The sequence below is a fragment of the Meleagris gallopavo genome, chromosome 1 (genome assembly GCF_000146605.3).
Source record: "Meleagris gallopavo isolate NT-WF06-2002-E0010 breed Aviagen turkey brand Nicholas breeding stock chromosome 1, Turkey_5.1, whole genome shotgun sequence".
Taxonomy (NCBI): Eukaryota; Metazoa; Chordata; class Aves; order Galliformes; family Phasianidae; genus Meleagris; species Meleagris gallopavo.
In genome coordinates, this window is record NC_015011.2 from 7,078,063 (window position 1) to 7,105,158 (window position 27,096).

General features: G+C 42.5%; 1 long non-coding RNA gene across 2 annotated transcripts; it reads right to left on the reverse strand.

The window, feature by feature from the left end:
• Nucleotides 1-25,844, reverse strand: LOC109368813. Of its 2 annotated transcripts, XR_002117184.2 has the most exons (3): nt 25,656-25,844; nt 2,124-2,294; nt 1-1,436 (listed from the first exon to the last, which is right to left on the reverse strand). It is a non-coding gene; the product is annotated as an uncharacterized LOC109368813 (long non-coding RNA). The 2 variants fall into 2 exon arrangements; XR_004159186.1 differs by having other exon boundaries at nt 1-2,294.
• Nucleotides 25,845-27,096: the final 1,252 nt, after the last annotated feature.

Genomic DNA, 27,096 nt, shown 5'->3' on the forward strand with positions numbered 1-27,096 from the left:
TTAAAACTGACTCTAGGATTAGCTTTATTGAGCTGAGATGAAAGTGTTGATAGATTCTGAGCTCCTTTTAATAAAATAAAAAAAGAAGTGTTAATGGGATCCGTACAGAGTTGACAGAAGAAATTCCTTTCCCACAAGCCCACCATTTTCTGTAAGATGAAATTAGAGTTCTATTTCTAAACTACAGTGCAATCATCTCTCTTTTTTTAATTAAATAAAAAATTAAAAAGTGTTAATGAACCCTGTCTTTAGCTAACTTGCTAATTTTCCTTTGGCAGCTTTACCAGTTTCTGCTGTTCAACTTAAGGCTTTTATTTTCTTGTTGCAGTATGTAAGGACTTTTTTTTTTGACAGGTTTTGCATTTCACTTGAATGAAATTCAAATTTTGCTGTGGACACCATCACTGGTCAGCAGCTGGGAGGATGGAAAGAGAACAGAACAGCATCTGGAACCATTCTCTTTTGTTTTAGGCTCTGATAAAGTCCTCCTTAAATGGCAGAATTTTGATAGATAAAAATCACTGTCCATCTGCTCTCATGGGCTTTTTTTCAAATCCCATAATGACAATAATAATGATAATTACTAGTAACAGAGGACAGTCCTGTGGCCTGTGTGAAATGAGTCTGGAGGATCAGTGCTTAATTTTCAGCGTGTATGGCTCCATGTTGTTGGACAGTCATTGAAATCAGTGGGACTCTTTCCAGCAGCTTCCCTGATTGTTGGCTGAGACACTAAACACCACATTACAGCAGGAGAAAATTAGCACAACTGTTGGCAGTTCGGCAGCTGATGACTGAATAGATGGACTGAAACCCCTTTTACCTTTCCAGACTGAAAATGGGAGAGGCAAGGGGTGCAGAGGAGGGACGCTGCACTGCTTATCAGGTGACAACTGCCCTGTTCTCCCTTGGTGAGAAATTTAGGGCTGATGTATTTCAGGCACCTGTTATTTGTCACTAGTATTAGCCACCTGGGTCCAGGTAGTTGCACACAAGCAAAATAGCTCTCATATTTGTGGAAAGCTGTGCATGCTGATGAGGGTTGACTCAATTTCAGGGCAGATGTGAGGACTGCATCATTGGGACTCATTATGTTGGTGGGTCCTACTGCAGGAGCTTTGTGCAATCACACCATTTACACTGTAAAATCTCTCCGTGCTCTGATGTTAAACAGTGATGCTGCAGGGACTCCTCACTTCCTTGGAAGTGTGGGGCAACCCCTGAGATTTTTGCAGAAGAGCTGCTGCAGAAGACTTGCTGCTTTTTGTCTTCTCCCTTCCACACAGCAGACACCATCAGTAGCATCAATCTCTCCCATGGAACCACCCTTTGAAGAAATGCATTAAAATGAATTTTCAAGTCTTTTTTCCAGGTTACCATTTGGTGATTTCCCAGAGCTGTTCTTATGTTCAGATATTATTGCTCCGAGTTCTGTTCTACAACAGAGAAAGAAACACAAGATCTTGAAGAACTTACAGCCATAAGAAAAGTGAAAAGCAAAGACATGAGCCAAACCAACAGGAATTCCCAATCCTGTGCTGAAGAGGACTTCTTCACCATGGACCCCAGTGGGGCAGGTCAAACAGGTAGAGACAGTAGGCTCTCATCATTGAATTAAAACCACAGGCAGTCTGTTTGCCTTTCACACACAGTAAAAGTTAGCAGAAATCCCCCACTGTTTTCTGTGTGGTGCACTCCAGCATGAGAGGAATATTTCATTGGTGCATTACCTTATGCATTAATTCATTTAATTGCACATTCATTATGTTTGTTAATGTGACAAGCTGCCACAGTCCAAGGTTTACAACAGGGTTTATTACAGATACAAAATTAAACAAAATGATAATAACATCATTCAATACCACCTAGAAATAGAGAAGCCTTTATTTGCGTGTTGTGGGCATTTTTTATGAGCAGGTCTCTGGCACCTCTGTGCTGCTTTGCCAGGAGATGTTTTAACCCCACAGAAGAGGGATTTCCATCCTTGTGGCAGGTGATTTCTGACCAAGTTAGCCCCCGATTTTTGGGTGCATCTTCTACACCTGTGGACTCTCAAAAGTGCTGAAAATGTTCCCTTCTTTGCCTGCAAAAATCATTGCTGAAGTCAGTTGGTGACCACGTACCTTTTCAAAAGATGTGTGAAAAGTTTAAGAAGACAGATATTCGTCAGATTGTGTAAGTAGGCTGAGGATTTAAAGCAAATTTCTGGGCTTTGGGGTCTTTTCTGGTCACATTTGTTTGTCCCTCTTGGGTCCCTGCCCACAGACTCCTTCCGTTCTTTTGACTTTCTAAACCTAAGAAGAAAGGGAAATAATCTTTTTGTGTCTACTTACGGATCAGGCCAGGAAAAAGAGAGTTTGGGGCTTGTATTCTCATCCCAGACAGAGCAGTCTGGATGACTCACACACGTGGATGGGCACTTTCCCAGCTCTTCAATGAAGCTGGAGCGGTGCTGAATTCTTGAGAGTGAGGTTGCTTGTTCAAGTTGAGCAGCTGTTAACAAAGACTGCAGAGTTTTAAATAACCTGAATAAATGGAATCTCTTCTTCCCCTTCAGTTAATTAGGCTTTGCTTTCTTTATATGTCAAAAACTCACTTGCTCTCCTCTTACTCAGACAGTGTATGGTGGCAGATAAAACCTGAATGTCGCATATAAGCAGCCAGCAAAGGGAGTGAATGGAGCCCCATTTCCCATGGCTTCCTGTCCTGTGGTTCTGTTGCTTTTGTCTCAGCAATGCACAAGGGTTGGCATTCGTCTTGTGATTCTGTTGAGAGATTGCTCTGGGGCTGATAAGATTTGTTCTCCGACCTTCCTCTTAGGGGCTATGGAGAATTCTAGCTATGGGGAAAAGAAATGTGACAGAGGAGCTGCTGCCACCAACTCTAGGGGTGTCATGGACCACGAAAGCACTGGTCCTGAGCTTTAAACACTTTAAGCACAGGAGGCTGAAGGACAGAAGGCTGCAAGCCCAGGTTGCTTGGGGTGCAGCAGCTGCTCTCTCTGCCTGCCTTTCAGCAATTTTCAGCAGCTATGTGTTTTTTTCCTCTCTGGCAGAACAGTGGAGCTAAGGACAATGTGAAGCCTTACGTGCTCTCTAAAGCATCTCTTGCATACTTTCCTCTTACAGAAAGGAAACTGGACTTAAAATCCAAAGAGCTTTCCAGGATGAGCAGGGCTGAACCTGAGGTTTCTGACAGGCTGGGGAGGAGTGAGTGGAATTGTTATGGGGAAAGTAGAACTTTGGAGCCTGAGTATGGAGCTGAACCCTCAGCGTCCGTGTAAAAAACCCAGAGCAGACACTGGTACCAAGCACATATTGCTCACAGGTATTATCTGAAGGTATTGTTGCAGAGTTTATTAGGAATTGCCTTTGTAGTAACCTTGCAACACAAGACATTTTTTTTCAAACACCTTCAGAAAAGGTTACTAACAGACATGCAAGCATGAATTATTTACCTTGCAATAGGTAAGCCAGGGTCCCTATTAGCTATGACCTGTGCATACACTTGCACAGGCACACACACACACACACACACACACAGTTCTCCTATATTATTCGCTAATAACATGATGTGAGTAAAGCCACAGAAGAATTCCATAAGTAAATAAAACTCAAGGTCTCTGCCCTATTACTGGTGAAGTCCAGGGTCTCTATTTGCTGATAGTAAAAACAGATTTTACCATGGGGTATTCCAGTGCTGTGGGATGATGGTAGGGAAGGAGGGGAGTGCCAGAGCAGAGTTGAGGTGAAAGCTGTGTGTCCTGCAGCACAAAGTCCAGCTCTGAGCTCTTCACATGTGGCAGGAATGGGCATTTGGAGCTGCTTTTGATCCATCAGTTAGGAGCCCACACAAGCAGGAATCTCACTTTCGAAATGAGCTTTAGCACAGATGGATTCTATTCTATGTTCTCTCTTGTTTCTTGTCTCTTTCAGCACGGGTGGGCAAGTGAGCAGCAGATGAAAATTGCAGCTGTTAGCCAGAGAATGCTAACCAAAACTAACCATCTAAAGCCTGTGTTGCTAGGAAACACTCTGCCTCTTACTATGCATCACCACTATTTGTATGCATCTGCTCTTCTGATTTTCTTATTCTTTGCCTTGAATCCAGTAAGAAATTCTTGCTAGGAGCTGGCACGGAACACGTTCCTCTCCAGGTCCACTGGCTGACTTAAACCCACCCCCATGATGGGTTGATCAGCTTCTAACATCAAACGTTTGTTGCAAGGCGGTTCAGTTATTTCATTTTTTCATTTTACTCTGGCAGAAAACTGGCAGCATTCACGCACACTGTTATGCACAAGCACTCAGCAAACAGACAGTCAAGCTTTGGAGGACCATGCAGAGTGTCCTGCCTTCTGCTTTTTCCAGTCTTTTGTGGAGGTTTCTTCCTTGCAGTGGTGCTGTTTCCTCCCAAATGCCTTCAGGAACTAACTTGCCCACTTGCAATTGTCCAACCATATCCACAGGGAAACCCAGGCAAAAAAAAATTAATCCTGCTAAAATGATTTTTCTTTGGACAAGCTACACTGACAGAAGTACCTCTAACCTGAGATTTTGTGTCGGTGCTAGGGAGCTCTATTGATTTAGTAGATTTGAATTTAAGTCAATGGAGTTCAATCAATACCCAACTGGAGCAGAGATTAGGTTCTCCATTGATTTTGAGTGTGGCCGACACCAGTAGAGTTTGTAATTTACAAGCACGAGTTATACTGACGTGAGGCAGGTTTAAATCACTCCGGCCATGTTGCATGAGCTGCCTCTGAGCTCTGCTAAGATTTAGGCTGGGAGCTGAAGGGAGGGTTCCGAGGCTACATTCGCACCTTGCTGGTGGTTGTGGCTCTGTGAGTTCTGACAAAACATGGCATGTGACTGTGTCTTCACCCAGTTCTATCGGAAGCTGAGGTTTAGCAAAAATCAGCTTGTAATCTCATACACTGTTATTTGGCTGCACCTTCTGTTGGCAGCATCAAGGCTTTCCTAAAAGCTTCTATCCTTTCATTTTAGTGGTAAAAGAGAGAGGCAGGGACCCTGCAGATAACCTTTTTCTATTACTGAATAAAGCCAAATCCTGGAAAAACAGTCTGAGTCTGTGTTTTTAAAGCACAAAGTAGTGCACAAAGGACAGAATAATGAGTTTCACTTGTAATCTTTGTCATGGATGAGATGATCAGTAGGACATAAATGTATGCTATGCTCTAATTAAAACAAAAATTTCCAATGCCAGAGTGATAATGTGATAGATTCTGCAGTTATACAGCATAAGCACAGACTGGTTTGAGGAAGGTAAGGACCGGTTTGATTTTGTGAATTTTTCCTGCTAGTTCAGAAAGGTCAGATAGTTCCCCACAGTTCTTGAATGGCTCGTCTGATCTGTATCTGTGATTTACCGTGGGGTTTATTCCATACACCATAGGTCTTTGTTTGGGGATAACTACTGAACGATCCTGCATTTTCTCTTGTGTTTATTGTCTTTGCAGCGTCTTGCCACATACACTCAGTCTAAAGAACTTTAGAAGCAATCATAAATTAAAACATAAACTATTTAATCTCTTTTGATAGATCACTAAACTCTTTTGATACATCTCGTCTACCTGTATTATATTCTGCCAAAATCCATAGATAGCCAGGGATTTTGCTGCCTCTGCTTACTCTGCTAAACTGAAGTTTTCAGAGGATTTCAATATAATTTGAGCTCTCATCTCTCATATTTAAGATCAAGAAATATTTTACTGTGATACATTTTATTTTGTTTGGCATTTTTCAAATCCCTTGCTATTCTGTGTTTATACAGTGGATGGTCACACAACCAGAAAATCACAGAATCACAGGATCACAGAATCACAGAATGCCCAGGGTTGGAAGGAACCTCAAGGATCATGAAGCTCCAACCCCCCCGCCACAGGCAGGGCCACCAACCTCCCCATTTAATACCAGACCAGGCTGCCCTGGTCCCCATCCAACCTGGCCTTGAACACCTCCAGGGATGGGGCATCCACAACCTCTCTGGGCAGCCTGTTCCAGCACCTCACCACTCTCTCTGCAAAGAACTTCCCCCTAACATCCAACCTAAATCTTCCCTCCCTAAAAATCCTGCTAGTCCAGGACTTTTTGCTTGTTTAGATGAATTATTTGCTTTCCATACAGGTAGATCCCATACAGCTTAATTTTAAGCTGACAAATAGATGATGCAGGAAGATCAGTACAACTCATGAAAGGACAGCACAGTTCATTCTGCCTTAGAAAGCTCCTGACCCTTCATTGGAGTCAGCAGAGTAACCTCTAACCTCACCAGAGGGGAGTGTGCCATCTCCCAGCCTGCATTGTTGTGCCTAGAAAAGTTGAGAAAATCAGGACAGATTTGTAACTGAAACATGAGTGAGCAGCTTCAGCCTTGGTGGGCAAGGTATGAGCTGGTCCCAAAGCCTGAGATTGGCAGCAGTGGCAGGACAAATCTTTCATCTGATTGAGCCACTCTGGAAAAGTGAGACCTGCTTATTGCTAGCTGGGGGAGAAAAATAAAACACGATCCAGAACTTAGGAAAAAAGCCTTTTTGTGTGTAGGAAGGCTTTGAAATAGGCTGTTATTTCCATAGTTCAGTGCCACATCACAAGCCAGTAGGAAAAGGATTCAGACTGCATTTTCTTCAATTTCAGTGGTTACTTGTAAGCATGCTTTCTGTGTCAGTATATTGAGGTTAATGAACTCATGATGCTGTAATTTTCATAGGCACTGATGCAGTCCCTGAGCAGCCCATTGAGCAGGCATTGTGCCTGTGTTTTCCTAGGAGGATGGGCCAAACTTCAGGATCCTTTTTTTTCTTTTTCTTAGGTGTAACTCAAAGCTAAGTTACTGAGATTTGGCAAAGGCAAGGAAAAGAATAAGAGGGTCAGAGTGCACGTATGTAGCACAAGCAGGAGGAAAGAGCCTTTCCTGTATTCCCAGGAGTAATGACCAAACTTCTAATGTGTTACAAATTAAAAAAACAACTAAGGGTTCACCTCTGACCCTTGACAGTCTTGCATTGTCTGGTAAACTTAGATTTGATTACTGGTCTGAGCATCTCTAGTGCCATTTAGTACACCCCAGGAGACCTGTGGAACTTCCAGCTGGCCTGGAACGATGTGCATCTGCTGGAGGTCCTGGGTCATGTCGGCCTGCACTGGATGAGATAGATGTGTTGAAGTCACTGAATTAAGCCTGTCTTACCTGTTTTCTCAGCAAGTTTTCAGTATTTCTCGTCACAAACATAAGTAGAAAGATAGATGGATAGAAAAAAAGTATGTATTAGTAAGATATTTGGGTATATCTGCTCTAAACAAGGAGGTGCAGGACTGCATGGAAATTAATGTGTCAAATGTGGCTGAAGTGCTCCAGTGAGCATGTTAAGACTCTGAATAGATTTTACACTAATGCTGTATGTTTCTCTTACAGCCCAATTGTTTTATTTTTACCTATTTGGAGGGCTGAATCCATCTGCCCACTGGTGCAGTTTTGTTGAAAAGGCTGGGCAGATTTCTCCTCCAGGGATTAAGGGAGCAATCTTTCATGTAACACAGAACTTTCCATTTTACATATACTGAAGAAAAGCAAAGTGGCAGCTAGAACCTCTGAGAAGCACCAGATTTCTTTTCCTAATTCAGTAATTATCAGTTATCAATCAAACTGCCTTTCTGACCAGATCTCCCTCCATTTGCAGCAGATAATTTCACCTACTACTTGAGCTGAGTTTCACAGTAGCTCAGTAGGAGGAAACTGAGTAGGAATTATGGCTTGAAGTGTAAAATCTCAGTTTTGGGGTGGCTGGGTGTCAGCTGGTAGTGAATGAAGGCTGTGCTTTGGTGCTGATGTTACTTATCTTCCAGACGTGTGCCTTTGCACATCTTCACTTCCATCTTGTTAAGATTTTCTAGCACTTCATAAAGGAGGAGAGTGTAAAGTTTGGGGACCTGGCCAAGCAGAACTTATTTGAAACTTTCTTTCTACCTCCATTTTCCTCCCAAAATGGAAGCAAGATGATCTGCATTTCCTATCCAAAGTTACCGTATCATTTTGCAGTGAGGTAAACCTATGTACAAAAAACACATATATGTATTTCATTGCCAAAAAAATTTGGTAAATGAATGAAACCCATTGCCTGCAGTTTTTAAAGAACCAGTTTTCCTTGTGGCCAAGAATATGTATTTATTTTGAGTTCCATGTTGTCTTGTGCCCTCAGCCATGACTACATTTGCCTGAGGTGTGACCATGGAGCCATGCGTCACATGAGGATAAACTCACTGTTGCCGTGAGTCAAATGAGCTCAGCAGAGCCCCAAAATTTCCATTGTACCATGGCTTGGTAGGGTTTCCTATGCAAAATTATTTAGTGGTAAAGGAGCTCACATCATCTGCATGTTTAAGAAATAGTTTTAAAAATAGGGGGAAGGAAAATGTTTACTCTGTGAATGTGTTGTGTACCAGGTGGGACTCCCAAACCCAATTAGCTGATGCAGAAAATAGCTGCCATCAGCCTGCAGCGTTCTGGAGCAGTCTCATTCTGTAAGTGAACGTTTGCTGATGCCAGCAAACTCAGCAGCCTGAAAAGCTATTTTCTCCCTACTGCTGAGACCTCCATTTTGTAGATTCTGGCAAAAGAGAGCCGTTCTGTCTCCTAGCATCACATGTTGAGAGAAAGCGTTTTGTCCACCTGCTGTGGAGCATAGGAGGAAGTTGTGAAGCAATGGTTACTGTTGCTGGAAAGAGAACTACGAAAAGAATTTCTGTCCAAAGGACCTGGGGGGATGTGACCTTCTGGCTGTGCTTGTGCCTATGGGTGGAGACGGAGCAGTGTCTTGTTGGGAGCGTTGGAGGCACGTGGCTATGCTGAGCCAAGAGCTCCTTAGATGTGACACTGTTATCAGTGAGTGCTTCCCCACAGCCTTTCTGAGGAGTTTTTGCAAATTGAGAGATTTCATGGGATCTCAAAATGCAGCTATGAAATTTGTAGCTATCCCAAAATAACTAAAATCCCAGGAGGGAGCTCAGCATGGGGCAGGCAGAGCCAGCATTGGGCAACTTTCGGGCCAGCCAAGTTTGACATCTATTTATTTGCTAGAATCCACATTCTTAATACCCCCAGTCTATGCCTGCCCTGTCTGTCTGCATAAGACCAGCTCCCATAATCAGCAGTTTTAAGGGTGTTTGGGTGTAGGAGATGTGAGGCATTGGTTCACTCTGCAGCACAGCAGCCTCAGCTGCTCCTCTGCCACCCGCACACCCACACCTGATGCAGACAGACCCAGTTGCAATGAGATTTTCACAGTTGCTGCTGAGATTTGGCTGTTATTTTCATATTTGAGGCATGTGAATAAAGGGCCATATTTTCCAAGCCTGAAGCACCTTGAGCATGCCAGTGACTTCTGTTCTTGCCAAATATTTGTTTTTGAAGGTAGAGCAAAACACACCCATGCTGTGGTTTGTCATGACCTGATCATATCACTGTGAAGTTGAAAGCGAGGAGAAAACAGCTATTTAAAACTATTTTCATAGAAATTGGAGCAATCTGTGAGAGCAAGACAGCTGCTAAATGCGCTTTGGGCTCAGTTGGGCAGGCAGCTGCAGAGGCAGAACCCTGCCCTGCAAGTCAAGCGGTGGAAAGCTGCACCTGTGAGCTGTGGGTGTAAGAAAAAGAGGATGTTTTAATTGTGGAACTCAATTAAATTATGATACATGGAGTGTGGAAGTGATATGGAGGTGCAGTGGCAATAGGTCTGTCATGGGCTCATTCATGGTCCAAATGTCTGTAAAAATGACACCCCTCTGTTAAAACTTGTGTAGGTGGGTAACTGTGGGTAAAGTTCTGGATAATCTGTTTTTATGAATATTACAATAATATGTTTGGATCATCGCCTGTGAGGGTTAAGCAAGAATGTGAGTCAGTGAAATGTCTGCAGAGGCAGGAGCAAACCCACCATCTGTGTTTCCTTCCAGCACTGTAAACAAATCTCAAACAAGTGCATTGCACGAATACACATATGTATTACATGCCTGTTGGTGCCAAACTGCCTACATTGCATAGTAGTTGGTGTTGCAGGGCAGCCCCAGCCATCAGGGCCCAAATTTTACTATGTAGATCTCACTCACAGCTGATAGCTATGACTCCTAGACTCAGTAAATGAAGTTTTTGTTGCACTTGTGTCTACACGAGGTGAGTTTTGCGCAGTTAGAGGCTGGACTTGTTCCTTGGTTCAGTACAGCCACAGCCACAGATTCTGCTCTCCATTCTCCCAAGAATCTAGCATGGATGTTGCAAAGTGAAGAAAGCCAAGCGATGTGCAGACATAGCCAAAATTAGATTGAGGACAGAAAATGGTTCTGAACTATGTTTGAAGTAATCATCTGGCTCTGATCAAGGCCATTATATAGATTCTTTTTAATATTGGCTTTCCCCAAACAAAGATAATTTACCAAAGTAATCGTTTTGAGAGGTGATAATTGTTTTGGTATTCTTTTTTATTTATCCATAATTTATTATTATTGTTATTATTATTATTATTGTTGTTGTTATTATTTTGCCAGGAAGAGAACCTTTTTTATACAGAGGAAAAAGAGATGATATTTTTCATCATATAAATGAAATATTAGCATTTTTGAAGTGCTTATATAAAGCACCCAGAGGTTTGCAGGGAAATACAAACCAAACTGCAACTATACATTTCAAAAATATCTCATTATGTTCCCTTTTAAAATTGATTTTATTTTTATTAGTTACAAATTGTCACTCTGCTGAGATGAAGCTCAGGTTTTGTTCAGCAGGTATGCAGAATGCAAAGAACAATATGTGAAAATCCTGTGAGGCTGTCTTTCAAGCCTAAGTAAGGGAAGAAGGGAATTCTCCAGGCATCAGCAGTTTCAGAGGGCAATTTTGTGCCTGTATGAGACAAATCCATGACTCTCAGATCCACAGATTAGCTCCCAGACCTGTTGGCCCTGGAGGCTTGGTCAATGAAGGGATCTGAGTCAAAGGAATTGGGTGAATTTGTACTGAGAGCTAATTGGCACATTGCAATTAACATAGTCGAGTGACAAGAGTCAATTTGAACGGTCAGAGACTGTGATGGTGCCTTGAAGTAGCTCTGATGGTATTTTTTAGGTGGATTTGGGTAGAGTTCAGACAAGGGGTCAGTGGGAATGCAAAGATCCTGGAAACCAACCGTTCCTGCCAGAGGAAAATCTCCAAGGGTCATCAGGAATTGTGGAGCAAGAGGAGAGTGAACAGGAGCCAGAGAGGACATCCAGCAGGGGCAGCTATTGGCACCTCTATGAGGCCCTTCACCCTCTCAATGACAAGATGCTCCAGACATTGCTCTCTTCTTTTGCACGCCTCATTTCTCTGCGTCCTCCATCAGTGCCCGAGGGCAGGTCTGTGCTGCTTGGATTTGCACGCTGCAAAGGCAGAGCGGCAATGGATGTCATCTGCAAAATGACTAGTTGTTTTCCAGCACAGAAGGCCAGAGAGCAGCTTTGCTCTCCCCATGATACTAATTAGCCATCTGTGGTGTGCGGCTGGAAGGGGTTTGGCTCAGCCAGCAGAGCAGGAAGGGGCAGCCAGAGGATGATGCCCCAAACACAGCTTGCTTGGCTGATGCTAGGGCCTGCCCATTGCTGCAGGGAGCTGGAACATGGCTGTGGAGTAGCCAGGGGAAGGCTGAAACCCCCTCCCACGTGCCAGTTGTGCAGAAGCTGAGAACATTAGAGCTGTTGGGGAAAATCCCTGCTGGGACACAGGCAGCCAGCACATTCATTTCCAGAAGGGCTTCTGGCAATCTGCTGCAGCCATATGCCAACCTGTGCATTGCCCTGCAGCTGGCTGGAGAATGTCTATTTCTGCAGATCGTGATCCAGTGCTCATCAAGTCCCAGCAAGGTGTATTGGTGCTGGATCAGGCCATGAGGGTCCAGGGATGCACCTGCTGCATATGAGACACAAGATAATCCTTTTATTTTACTCCTTGAATGTGACTTGCCTTTTGGGGTAAAAATGAGCTATGAGGCAGGCCTATAGTATTTTAAAAAGGCTACACTGAGTCTGGCATCCTTCTTGGTAAATTCGAAAGAAATCTATAAAATAAAATCAGTGAAGCTGAATAAGTGTTTTGTCATTGCACTTTTGTTTTACATAATCTTCTGATTTGCTGTGTGGTCACACCACATAATACTAGTAGGGCGAGAGTAAAAAATGGAAAATTGCTATAAATGTATGAAATTTTGAAGTCCATTTGTGTAAAGGAGGGTAGTGTAGATCATAAATAAACTTGATCATTCACAAAGCATCAGATGAAAACACCTTTTTGGATCAGAATCTTTGAGTGTCAGCATTGCACAACAGGCTACTTACAAATAATAACACAGTTTTTAATCCCGAATCCATTAAACTACAGACAGAAGAGATTCTGCTCCTGTCTCAAGGACAACCTCAGCTCAGATGGAAGTTTTACATCAATTGCTGTTAAGCCAGACAACTGGCTGTTATAGAGTTAACTTGAAGAATAAGTTTCCTCAGAAACTACTGATGCTTTCTGTAAAAAAAAAACAATTTGTGTTATTAAGCAACTTTCAGATTTTCCCAGCTCTCACTGCCCAGCTGGAGGATAGCTAAATAAACATTATCATCTTGGTTATACCCATTTCAATAGTGGAATCAAGACCCAGTTCACAAGAGCTGCTGGCTCCCATGCCCAGGACTTCAGTCTGAATATTATTTGCATAGCTGAAAACAGAAAATCTGAACAAGGACTCTCAATTGTTATTAAGAGTACATGTATGCATCCATCAGACTTTTGCTATCATCGTGCTCTTTGTTTTGAAATGCTGCAGCAGGAGGGCACAATTTATTGAGAAAGATTTTAGTTTAGCCCTTCACTGCCGCCTTCTTCATTGCAGCTTTTGAAAGCTTTTTTTCCCCAGCTACTCGTTGTCCAACATCCTTTAGCAGGGTAACCACTGTCATAACCCTTCAACATCATATTCTGTCCCACAGAGAGAGGAGCATACTCAGTCTCTACCTCACTTAGTCCTGTGGGGTTTTAAGAATAACAAGGAATGAGTTTTTCACAACCTCGTAGGAGTGAGATTTTTGAGTCACTGGGAATTTTTTTAAATTAGCTTACAATTAAGTAACTTTTTATTTTTTGCTACTCAGGTTGTTTTCCTGTTTAGAAATATGGGAATTTCCACAACTCTGTAAGACTAATGGGCCCTCTAATCCCATCACTTATCCCCAGTCATGCCTAATACAAGAAAATAAAAAAAAAACTGGAGTGTTCGGACTACCATAATCATTTTTTTTAACCTCAATCCTTATGCTTTGCAGATAAAAACAATGTTGTATCTTACTGCTTTCTTACTGTGTGTCCAAATAAGCCCTTTAAACCTTCTCTTGGAGCTGGTCCTCTGCCATCTGCACAGCTCTTCTCTGATTTGCCCTACATTAAGTTCCGTCTCAGTACTGCTATGCTGCTTCTAGCTGTGTTTTGTGATTTAGATACACTCTCTTCATATCCTACTCATGTTTTTCTATGGAACATATATGTTATGCATCTATAGACAGGGTATATTAAGTAGAGGAAGCCAGAACTTCAGCTGATTTTTGTCTAAATTTTGGACAGGCTATGAAAAATGGTCAGTGGGTAGCAGGATTCCGTTCGCCATTTCCGACCTCCATACTTGGTGGACTGCATACGCTCCTCTCTTTGTGGGACAGAATATGATGTTGAAGAGTTATGACAATGGTTACCCTGTTAAAGGATGTTGGACAATGAGTAACTGGGGAAAAAAAGCTTCCAACATGGTGGAGCTGTGCTGGTCATTACCAGTTCAGATTTAGCCTAAAATGTACTCTGACACAATGAACATTTTCCTTCTGCAGCTAGCATGGGGGGAGCAGATACAGGCTAGGGCTTAAAGCATGATGACAAAGAGGAGCAGCAGGGAAACACTAGGCTACAGGAAACCCGCAGCAGACAAACAGGGCTTTGGGAGATGTTTGTAGAATCAGTGGTACTGTAAAGGCATAGTGGTGAGGAAAGAAGGGATAATATACATGCAGGCAGGATGGCATGCTGCAAAATAGACTCTCCAAATAACCAGCTTGCTTAGCCCTTGCTGGAAGCACAGTCTGAGCTAAATATAATTTGATGTTTTTTGCTAAGAAAAGATTATAATATCCATCAAACACCTGAAGGAAATTTTTCTCTTGCAGAAATGATACCAAAGACAGGTCAAGAGTTGGCTGAAATTCAGCTTTCCATTTACTTGAAATGTACAGCTTGCTGAGGCGTTAAGCCAGCACATTTTAACTCATCAGTAATTTATGAGCAAATTCAAGAGAAATAAAGCAAGTCTCATCACTTGTCTGAATAATATCTCATCACGAGTAAAATTGGGGTTAGCAAACTGCTTAATGCGTACAAGGAGATTGGCTCGAATGAAATTAACCTTGAATCATATCGTCAGTGTTAGCTACGGTGATGAGCTCAAGCCAAAACCAAATATCCCAAATGGAGAAGACCAAGGGGTGGGTTTGATAGCTGGGGATCATGACTGTCACCTGTTACATGTACCATTGGTTCATTTTGAAGTTCTCCACAGGTGGCAATATCTCACATTGTCTTTAAACAATAAATTAATAAATTAATTATACACATCTCAATCTCTTTTATATTTATTTATATTTATATTTATATTTATATTTATATTTATATTTGAGGGCTGGAACAGCTTTCTTATGAAGAAAGGCAAGGAAACTGGGCTTGTTCAGCTTGGAGAAGAGAAGGCTTCAATAGCAATCTTTCAATATCTAAAGGGGAGCTGCAGGAAAGAAGGAGACAGACTCTTTTGCAGGGTCTGTTGTTGTAGAAAAAGGAGAATTGGCTTCAAGCTTAGAGATTTAGGTTAGATATAAGGAAAAAATCTTTTACTGTGAGAGTGGTGAAGCACTGGAACAAGTTGCCAGAGATGTGGTTGATGCTACATCCCTGGATACTTTCAAGGTGAAGTTGGACCAGGCCCTGGGCAACCTGATCTAGCTGTGATGTCCCTGTTCATTGCAGGGGAGTTGGACTAGATGACCTTTAAGATCTCTTCCAACTCTAAGGATTCTATGATCCTATGGTTCTATGATTCTAAGGCTTCAGAGAGACTACTTTGCAGCCTTCCAGTACTTCAAGAGAGCTTATGAACAGGGGGGAGACTCACTTTTTACATAGTCTGATCGTGATAGGACAATCAAATACTGATGGGACGGCCTCAACTAGCTCAGTGTTCATACTCAAGGTCTCAGCCACAGTGGGTTACAAAGCCTTTTGCATCCGATATCCAGGATTTCTCTGTATGTGTTGTGAACATATGCTACAAAATAGGCTCTCCAAATAACCAAATTGCTTAGCCCTTGTTGGAAGGGCTGTTTTCAGTACAGTCACAGTGAAATGCTTGCAAAGACAATGAATACTCAAGGAGTACCACATCTAGCCCAACTGCGGGGCAAACTCTCAAAAGGATAGAGCTGAGATTAGAAGATAACACAGAAAACTTTCTAGAGTTTCAAAAACCTCACGAGTTTCTTGGAAAAGATCAAAAGTCAAGATTTCACCTTGAATACTGTTAGTAGATAGATGCCACATTTGAATTACGAGATTAGAGCTCTTAGACCAGCATCTCAAAAACAAGAGATTACGACCCTTCATGACAAGACAGAAGCAACACAGTGGGTGGAAAAAAGAAGTACTCTCCACCTTCTTACAGATGGAGATAGATATTGAATAACATCTCTACTGCCACACAGGAAGCCGATGGCAGCACAAAAAGAAGACAAATTGGGATTTTATGGAGATAGATGCTCTAAGCACAAACTTTTCCTCCTTCCTTCCCTCCTTCCTTCCCTCCTCCCCACATATTCTTGTTTTAGCGGCCAGCCTCAAGACACTGCACGCTGTACGAGGAAACATCTCCTCTTATGTCCTCTCGACAGCAGCTGAGTTTCAATGGGATGCTGCCCTGATTTTCCCTGGAAAGCAGAGGGTCAGAAGAGTAGTGGGTGCTATTGGAGTATACCTGGGAGCAGTGATGCAGTGCAGTGAAGGAGCTTCCACTGTCCGTGCTAAAAGAGAGAACATGAACCTGAAGTGTCTCCACAGCACCTTGTCTTCTCCTCCCTGACCATAGCTGCCTCTCAGTTTCCCTTCTCAATGAGCAACCACATCAGAACTTGAAAGTGCATTTCCAATCTAAGTCGGTGACAGATGAATAATTTTGGTTTTTTATGGCTAATAAATATCAGAGCAGTGTAATTGGAGCAAGTTGTACTATTGTTATGACGATACTGATACACATGATGATGCTATTATGGCTGGAGAGCTCGGGCTACATTATCTTTTTGCCTCCTTCACCAGGTAACTTGAGGCCGCAGCACTATTAACTGAGGACCGCCTGATGCTGCAGCCTCCGTTTCTGTAACTGTAGCCTGCCAGGGTTATGGGACTATTGTGAGGGCTTTGTTTAGCTGCTGACAACTCAGAGGAAGAGCATGCAACTGTTGCAAACATTCTCACTGTGTTGGCACTTCTTTGGCTTGCTGACAATAGGAGCAGGCAGAGGCGAGGAGGTAACGGGCTGACTGCAGTGGAGGGCAGAGGGGGATGTGCATGCAGTACCCCGCTTCTGGGTGCATCTGGCAGCCAAAAAGGGGATGCTCAGTCTGGAAAGACCGTAAGGACATTATACCTGGGCTTTCATTTTGGGCTCTCTTCTGCAGCCTGTTGATTATGCTGCTGTGAAAAGCAGGCTAAGCGGATCCGATAACCTGTCATCCAAGATGCATCCTTTCCCTTGCTCAGCCCTGCTCACCTGCTTCAGAAATGCACACGAAAACACTCCATTTGACCAGCCCAGCACAAGCCCTCTAGCCATGGAGGAGCAGAAGACCGAGGAGACCTCAGCCGTGTGCCAGCAGCCAGCTGCACGAGCAGCCAGCAGCCTCAGGCAGGCGGAAGAGAGGGGCAGTGAGGGGATGTTCAAAGCTCTTTGGTACTCTGAAAAGCACGGCCGCACAAACAGCAGTTCTAGCAATCATACTGCAGTTCAGCCACTGTCTGCTACCACAGAGCCATCAGTGTTTGCTGCTAATGAGCTGAACCATGATGCTATTGCGCTCTGTACCCACATCCCCCGACCATCCATCATCCATGTGCCAAAGGTGAGTTCTCTGAAGTTACTGTGCGGCAAGGTAAGAGAACTGGCTCTCTTTAACAAAGTATAAAAAGGGGAAAAAATCCATAGAAGTATTTATCTTGTATTGATTGGAATGCAGTCAAGATGGGTTGTTCTTACTCGAATAATACAATATGACAGATACTGCTTTCCTGTGCTATTATCAGAAGCTTTGTGGAATGTTTGTAATAATACCAGGCACTTTCACAGTGCTTCTCATTCACAAGCTTCTTCCTATCTTTTATTGATCCTCACTTGTTTTGGATCTGATCCAAAATCCCCTCACAGGAACAGGTATTTTTTTCCATTGACTCGAGTGAATGCTGCATTTTTGTGTCTTTAGCTGGGTATCTCGAAAACATTAGTGGTTGGAGAACCTTGGTTTTCCATCTTTTTTTTTAACTTGGATGTGCTTGGAGGCAATGGTAAAGTTTTGAGTACAGCTCTGGTGAATTCACTATATTCTTGCTTGAATGAGTAGATCACAAGGTTGAATACTTTGACACTGATACCATTAAAATAGTGAATAGAGATAGGCAAATAAAGTTGTTCTAATTTTCTCTTGGTTAGGTAACTGGAGAACATGTGCTTTTTTTTTTTTTTCCACTGATAAAGAAAGAAGAATAGAAGCCACATGTGTGACTCAACAGTTTTATACTACAGCTTTTTATTTTAGTAGTTCATTTCTCTAGTGAGTTCCCTGCCAGATCACATATATAGATGGCCTCTCTGATTCTCTTTCACTATCAAATAATCATTGCTTGGCAATGATCCTGACCTTGTGGGAGAAGTGTTTGAAAACAATACGAAATATAGCTGCTGGAATTTATAGAATTAAGAGAACCAAGAGAGCTACTGGGTTTTCAGTTGGTTTATGCTACTGTTGCCAGAACCCCAGCTCTGTAGACCACTATTTCAGGCTCCTTCAACCAGCATTTCTGTGATTCTGATGTATCGGTGCCTATATGCTGCTTACACACACGTGGAAATAGGGTTGGACTGAGATCGGACTCTTTTCTGTTACTGAGGCAGAAACACAGGTGGTGCTTTTGGCCTAATAACACTTTTGTGACAATTTCTCCCCTCCTTCTGCTCTGACATGCTCCTTTCCAACCACTTCACATTGTTTTTCCTCTAATGCTCTTCCACCACTAAATTTCACAGGTCAGTGATGGAAAAGGCAATGTTGAAGGGCTGAGGATGTACTGATGCACAGATCTGTCCATAATTTTTTTTTCTTAAGAATAAACTACAAAGTCACATATATCAGGATGATGTGTGGTCTTGCCCTGAGGTCCTGCTGAACCTCTTCTGTGCATCTAGACATTTTCCTGTCAGTGGGAGAGGAAACTCCTTGTTGCAGCTAGGAATTGGGCTTTCTGCTGCCCTTCAGCATTCAGCCAAGGTCTATGGAGTTCATGATACTCATGAAATCCCCACAACATAAGGAGCATCTTTGCCACAGAAGGGAAAGAAGAGTGGTAAATATGGAGAAAAAGTAGACGGCTCCAGCAATGGGACTGCAGCACAGAATAGGGAAGAGCCCTAAAATGAAGAGAGAGAGAGGTTATGATCATGGTGTGTAGAGACCACACACAGCTGCTAGCATGAGGAGAAGGAAGATGTAGAGAAAAGGAAATGAACATCTGGCATCTATCTAAGGGAAGGGACTGGAACGCAGGACTGAAGGAACACATGGGTCATAGGGTGAGAAAGGGGAGCACAAGGTCCTTCATGGGCAGGGCATGGGCAGCCTTTGTGGGAGGGCAGAGAGGAAAGGAGAAGGCTCAGGGCAGCCTGACAACAGGAGATGGAGGCATTTTGGTCCCCAGAGCAGAGTTTGTGCCTGTCCTAAAACATGTTCCCTCAGCCAACCCAGGAAATCCAAGCAAGTCCCTTGGTATCTGATGAGCTGCACGAGCAGCACCAAAGGTCTTGCAGCCTGTGGAGCACACAGATACAGAAATACTACACCAAACATTTACTGACCAAAGTTATCTACAGTTTCCACCCCAATATTTCACCAAACATATTTTTAATAACTGATGTATATTTAAATAAGCGTTGTCCAAAATCTTCTTGAACTCCAGCAGGCTTAGTGCTGTGACCACTGCCCTGGGGAGCCTGTGCCAGTGCCCGACCATTACAATTATCTTTTTGTTCCAGCAATCACAAGCTGGGAGGCCTTCTACTGCTAATGCAAGTCTGTGTCAATACAGAAAGCTCTAATTTGGACAGCTGATCTGCACTGCTTTGACAAAACAAAGTACAGCAGTAACAGAGAAGTTAAAAACAGTAAAGAGCATAGAACCAGGAGTTGGATTCAAAGCTCTTTGTGGATCCCTTTGAACTCAGATTATTTTGTGATTCCATGATTCTGTGAAACAATACCCAAACCTTGCTAAAAGAGCCAGTGAAGCCCAATGGGAAAGACAGATTTCTTTCCCTCTTGACACTGCTGAGCTTCCCTTTATGTCTCAGTTTCTCAAGTTATACAGTGGGCAAGATTTGTCCTCTTTCCCACAAAATCATACTGAAACCTTTACATTAAAATAACTTTTAACTGCTAGGTGGCAAAAAGCAAACATGCTGTATCAACACAGGAATCTCACAGTGCTATTCAAGACACCTTTAATTCATGATCTCACAAAAAAATTTTAAACAAATGTTGGAGTCACATCAAGAAAAATGCATATGCTGATTTGTCTTTCATTTCAGAACTGAAATCAGCAAGGGACTGAGGACTAATATACTGAGGACTTACAGTACCAAGAGTTGTGCTGCCTCCCTGTCAGCATAACCCTTTTCAAGCAGAGAATCAGTTTGTTTTTAACTAATAGCAGCATAAAATTTCTACTCTGAGCACAGAATGCACTAATTAACAAGTTCTTCCAGCTGACCCTCCCCACCGGGACAAGTAGTCACACATTTTGTAATACGATGGAGTTGCACGCATGTAACCAAATCCAAAATTTGATCAATTATTCTCTTTATGTGAAGACTGCATCTGCTCCAGATGGAGCCAACCTTAAAATCCAGTATATTCACAATTCCAACAAAAATTAGATTTGGGTATAATTATTGAAGAGATTGAGTTAGACTTGTTTCATCACAAATTCCTGTGGCAGCAATGTGCTTGTAAATAACTGACCATCATTTTAACATTTGCAGATTGCATTGGTAATAAGGCATGATTAAAAGTCAATAAAGTTCTTCACATCTAGCATCTTCTCCTGACTCTGACATGTAAGGAATTAATTCTTCTGTGTTTTCTGCCCTATCTGAAAGGTCTTTATCAGCCATTACAAGGCCATAAATCAGAGATGCCAGAATTACACACTGAAGCTTGCTTGCTTAGTTTTTTACCACATCTACATAAAAAAAAAAATCCTGTATTTTGTTTCCAAGTCCAATTTTAGCCACTGGTAAACTCAAGGGTGGAAACTAAGGAGAAAGCCCTATTATGCTGAACCAACAACTGTGACTCCAATAAATGCAATAAATGTTTCATGTCAACAAAAGCATATTAGTGATTGCTTTGTACCTAGTGATGGCATTCATCTGACTAGAACACTACTGACCTCCAGATTCAGCTTGTTTTTTTCCGAACCAAAAGAAACTCAAAAATCTTCCAAAACACCATGGAGTTGTCTCTACCCTTTCAAGTTGTTTGGGACTCCAGAAACATGGGATCTGTGACCTCAAATGAGAGATCCTGGGAGGGATACATCTGATGAAGCAAGCTGTACTTCCCACTGCACCTGGGGAATCTCACTGAACTCAATTCTCTCACCTGTGTTTTTCTACATAAAGTGTCAGTCATGCCTCTAGGGTAGGTAGAGATCATTAGAGGACCTTATGGCCACTTCCAAAACTTGACTGTGTAACTACGTCTCTTTTTCACTTGCACCATTTTGTTACTTAGATTAGCTTCTTTGCTTGAGAACCTCGAGAGTCATTTGATCGAATGAAGCTCATTTTTGAGCGTCTGAAAGACTAGATTTTGGATCAGAATTGGTCTGAGTAGCAAGATAATGAGATAATGATGTCAGGCTCCCAGATTCACAGCTGTCAAGGAAAATGAAAAGAAACCTCATAAATATTTCTTCACACAAAGAACAAGATAAATTTCTGTTATCATCCCCATTTATTCTGTGACTCTTTCTCTGGACAATGTAGCCACAGTTCACTTCTAAGAGCTTTAAGGTAACGCATTGCATCAGTCAAGCTTGATTCCACTTGCTTGGCAGTTTGCACAACTATTTATACCCGTGCAGATCAACAGTAAAATAGAGCCTGATCACAGTTTACACATATTTACAGCACGTATTTACAGCAGGGGAAAGTGCTTGTTGCATGGAGATAAAGCACTGCAAGAGATGAGGACAGTTGAGAAGGAGGATACATACCAGAGGCTGCCTAGGTAAAGCCCATAGGTGAACTCCATAAACACATGGAGAATATGAATGGTTGGTTGAAAATTAACTCATACCTGACTCATACCTGTGGCTTTGTAGAACCAGCTCCTAGAAATGCTGTTCTTGAGAGGCTATGGGCCAAGTTCCAAGCACTGCTAATGGGAAAATGGGAACAAGTGTTGGTGTTCAGCCTCCCTGGGTGCAGGATGGTCCTGCAGGACCAGTGTCCGACTGCTAAGGAGTGTGTTCTAAGTGCAGTCTCTCAAATTTTGAAAGTGGTTAAGTATTTTGATTTCTAATTAACAGCTAATGATTGGCAGAAGAGGAGCAGCAGTACTTGGTGACCAGTGGCTAGTTGATACTGAACTCATGCTGAGCAGAGGTATGCTTACCTCTGTGAAGGTTTCCCTCCATCAGCAGAAGAATATTAATATCATTTTATCGTGGACATTACATGAGGACAGTCTTTTCTCCAGTTCAACGTGTAAAATCTGCCTTCATGTTCTCCACGCATACTCTGATGCAAATTTGCTTTCATTCAAGCAAATGAAATTGAGAGGGTAAATCCCATCCCATTAAAATGCCCAGACTGGGCACTCAGCTATGCCTCTGCTTGCCAGAGGAACATTAACACCCTTGCCTTCCCCAGTATTTTCAGGAGCTTAGCACCTCAAAGAATGTTGCCATGTACTTTAATGATGTTTATATTTTAACGCTTAGGCAAATTAAGCTGGGAATTTATGGCCCTGGTGACTTGGCCAGAACCCTCCAAAAAGCCTGAGAGAGTCACTGGACTGGATTCAGTTTTGTGACTGATTTCTTGTGCTTTACCACCAAAACCTCTCTTACTAGCAAACAGCACTGTAATGTTTTCCTTTCATCTCTTTCCCTCAATCTTGATTCTTTAGCTTTAGCTGGGAAGAGTGTGTGTGGGCTTGGAATTCTTCACTCTGAATATAAACAACACCTAAATGAAACCAGACTTTCTCATTACATTTTTTCTTTGCTCTCCACTCCCACATAAATACAGAGGTAATGGCATTGCGCAGCACAGAGCCTTTCATCCTGGCCAACATACAACTTGATTACTTCCATGGTTTGAGCATACACAAAATCCATCTTGCTGATAGAAGCAAGTTCTAATCAAAAGGACTCTGAGTTGGTGCATCTCTGCACCACTATCCTTCTCCTGCCTGCAGGATTCTCCATTCTGCCAACCCCCCTTCATCTTTCACAGGAAATTGCTATTCCAGATGTGACTCTGACCAAAATGGTGCAGTTTAATCTATTTGACCAAAAAACCAAAAAAAACAACCAACCAAACAAACAAACAAAAAACCTCTTTTTTTTTTTTTTTCTTTCTCTATATCTGCTTCGTACCCCCTCATTTCTCAGCTTCCATTGGCTGGGTTATTTCTGCAGAGGGGTCATGCAGCTTTCAGCTGCTGTTCTCCTGCATACTGGAGTGATGAGAGACAGCCAAAGAGCTTCCTTCATGCCCCCTCTCACCCTGAAACCTATTCCAGCAGCTCTCAGTAGTAATGAGCCTCCTGTGTGCCAGCAATAATAACAGGAATAGCAGAGCTTTCAGGGAGATCTTAGAAGTCACAAGAGCCTCATTTAAACGGGATTGAGGAGCAGAATTTGTGGTTTCATGAAAAGTACTTCTGAAAACAAGGTAACGTAACACGAGCACTTTGAAACTTCCGTGAGGAAATTGGAGACCACATGAAACTTGACAGGTTTTGGGTTTCATCACAGGCACAGGGTCACTGAACCTGAACCCTGTATGTGTTCATACCCCTTCTCCTCTTAGGGTGAGCATGAGGGACCTGGGATGCTGCAATGGAAATAAATACATCTCATTAGCACTGCTTTTGCTTTTACAGAGTTTAGCACCTGCAGAATTGATATTGCTTGGCATTCGTAGGTTTTTATAGCCCATTTGTATGTGGTCCCTAGCCTTGCTATGAATGCACATGGGTGTTACATCAGCATTCCCTTTCATCCTGCACCCCAGTAAATTAAAGGGTGTTAGCGGCTCTTGGAGAGGAGATAAGATGCAGTTTGAATCAATGGAGTAATTACAGAAGAATATGATACTAATGGAGCTGATTTGAATGCGTATCTAAGGATGAATGCTATGGCTCTATGCCCAGACAGTGCACACTTTCCTCATGATGAGTTATTTATGACTTGACACATCGTTGCTCAGCTGTTTTGTGGCTCAGCAGCATTTGTGTCACTGATAAAGCAAACTCTGTCAATACTGTGTGTTCTTACTGATCCAGGCTTGGCTGCTAAGCAGCCTTCCCCTTTGCTGAAGCTACAACCACTCCTCCCTGGCAGCAAGAGGAAGAGACAAGTTGACGCTTGTGGGGTTATCTTTCTTTAGTAAAGAAGAAGAGCTGAGCTCAGGATGCGTAAAAGGGTACGTGGCTTCCCAGGGACCATGTAAGAGTTTAGGACCATGCAAGTCTTGACTGCTCTCTCCATCAGAGAGCTGAGGTAAGATAAACGTAGCCAGGGAGACTAGACCCACGCTAAGCTTGCACAGGAGCCTGGGTGACTACCTCCAACCACAAGGCTGTTTGTCCCCTATCAACCTTGGCAGCCTTCTGCTCCAGGTTCTTACAGCAGCTGAGCACAGAAGATTAACAAGATCCTAGCTCAGTTTTAATTGCCTCTTGGGACCAGTGTTTTTGCTGAGGCTCCTCTGTCTGTATTGGTTTTGGTTAATTTCAGGAGTCAAAGAGGTTGTCTCTGAAGAGCCTGATCCAGCAACTAACTGCTCATCAGCCTTTCAGGAGTCGCTTTGTAGACTGTAGGACCTTGGGTAGTGAGGCACAGGCAACCCAGAGAAGCTGTGGATCCCCCATCCCTGAGGCAATCAAGGCCAGATTGGATGGGACCCTGGGTATATGTCTATATTAAAGATATTTAATTGTATCCAGATATAGCAGACTGAATCAGGCTCTGAGCAATGTGATCTAGCTGTAGGTGTCCTTTCATTTCAGGGGAGTTGGACTAGCTGACCTTTAAAGGTCCTTTTCAACTCAAATGATTCTATGATTCTATGACATTTTTGAGACCTTCTGAGACCATGCCTCATGGCATCAAATGTTTCTGACATGAAAATGTTTTCACTTCTGCTTTTCTTATTTGTCCTGTAGCTATAAGTTAAGAACAATACTACCTAAAAGTACTGTACTTAACATACCACGGCTAGGTGATAACACAAAACATGTACAAATGGCAATAGCTTGACAGCAACTCACCAACGATGCAAGCATTCAACTTCCCTCCAAACAATATGCCTAAATAGTGATGTTTACAAAAGTCTTAATGGAAGCATTATGACTGCAGAATAAGTGTGCCAACAGTGGCAAACACAAACAAATGTTTTGGGCCATTAGTTCCTCTAATGAAACAAGTAGGCACAGCTGGACCTAAGTGGTTGATGAGGTGGGTTCATCCCAAGAGGCTTTGTCATTGATTTCAGTGTCCGAGAATCAGACATAAAATGCTGTTTGAAATTCAGAGGCCTCAGAAGGCTTCAGAATAGGCACAGGGAACTTTATTTTAGGTTAGGGATGCACACAAAGACTAAAATCCCTCCAAGAATAATAGCAGGTTCCTGTAATTTGGGCCCAGCTATGCATTTTGAATGTAGCCCTTTGCACCTTCTTGTCCAAGCCACAGCTTTCCAGCTGCTCTGCTTGAATTAGTGCTCTTTTTTGGTTAACTCTTTAATTAAGCAGGAAAACACTGCAGCAATAGCAGAAGGGACTCTTAGCTGTGCTGCCCTGAAACAAAGCACCAACAAAATGTTGCCTTCTCTTGGAACAGCACGTCCTTTTCACCTGTACACATCGACAGCTGCCTCTAGTCCTGACATTTTACAAGCTCTGGGAAGAGAACCTAAGCAAAGGTAAGAGAGTCAACAAATTCACCATTCATAGGAACCAACCCCATAGCTTGGACATGTTCACCTTTTCTGGAAGTCTTCCTAGGCAGATCTTGTTCCAATGTTAAGCCCAACTCTTCCACTGCTTCCACTAACCTGTCTGAAAGCTCTTCTGTCTGTTGATATCCTCCTCTGTGGGCCTGCTTCCTTTTATAGGCCAAAGCTTCTCAGTTCCAGCTGCCTCTGCTGGGAAGTTATGTGGCCTTCAAAAGGTTAAAAGCATATGTAAATATTGTACTGCAAAAATAGTTTCAGTTCTGCTTTCTCTATTGAACCTTAAAACCAGAGTGAACTTCAGTCCTTCACGTAGCTTATTTCCCCACTCTCTGGGGTACATACATAAGATTTTTTTATTCCAGTTTGTCTGCAATTATTCAATCAGACGTTCCACAGACATTTATCTCTTTGACAGAAGCATCTAATATTCATTACACTGATCTTGTTACATACAGCCTACACCCTTTGCAGCTTTTCTTAATTGTGGCATTTGCAAATGAATAATTAGAAACACAACAACAGCTACTACAAAAAGAAACAACAGAAAATCAAGTACACACACAAAAAAGAAAACAACAGAAGAGATTGTTCTTTTTTTCAGCCAAATATAATAATGCACAATATTTGGAATGTTGCAGTCTCATAATTTCCAAGACGAGTCTGTTTCCACTGCACAAGAATTCTGCAGTTTATCATCTGGCTTGCTCAACAGAAAAGCATGTGAAATTAAGTACTAAATCTTGAGATCCTTTCTGGTCTGAAATCATGCACAGCTTCAGAGAGGAAGCAGCAGCGGAGTAAATGAAAATTATTTATCCTGGGCCATCGTCCACTGGCAGAATATTAATGGTGTTGTCCCATGAGAAGAAGTGAGTCTTTTTGCATGTGACTGAGTGAAACAGAGTAGTATTTAAGGTAACAAAAATGGCCACAAGTTGATACATGAGTAGATGCATAGTTGAGGTAGAAGGACAGGAGAAGAACAGTCCTGTGTCCACAAAATCCCCTCTGAAAGTCTTGGTAACTGTTGAAACACTTCTTGACCATCTCTTGAAATACCCTTTGAAATACTCATTGCTGGAGATTGGTATTTCCAAGCACCTTTCTCTAGCTTAGAAATGGTGTACAAAACAGTTTCACCTTGAAATACCTCTCCTTCTCTTGGCTTTCATCTTGCCAAGGTTTATCTGGCCCAACCTCAACAGCTGAAGTCATCCACCATCACTGTGTGCTAGGACATTCCCTCAGAGATTTCCAAATACAGCTGGGCCTTTTCTCCCTGCTCAAATTAAGCTGTTCCAGCTCAGAAGTCTACAGTTCCTATCCTTCAGGTCTATGCTGCTGGCTGTGGACTGACTATGGTGGGCTGAGTCCCTCTTGCTCATGGCTTCTTGCAGATGGACTGAAAGCAACTGATTACTCCCCTAACCTCTTCTGTTACTTCCCTTAATCTCTGGATTGCTTTTTTT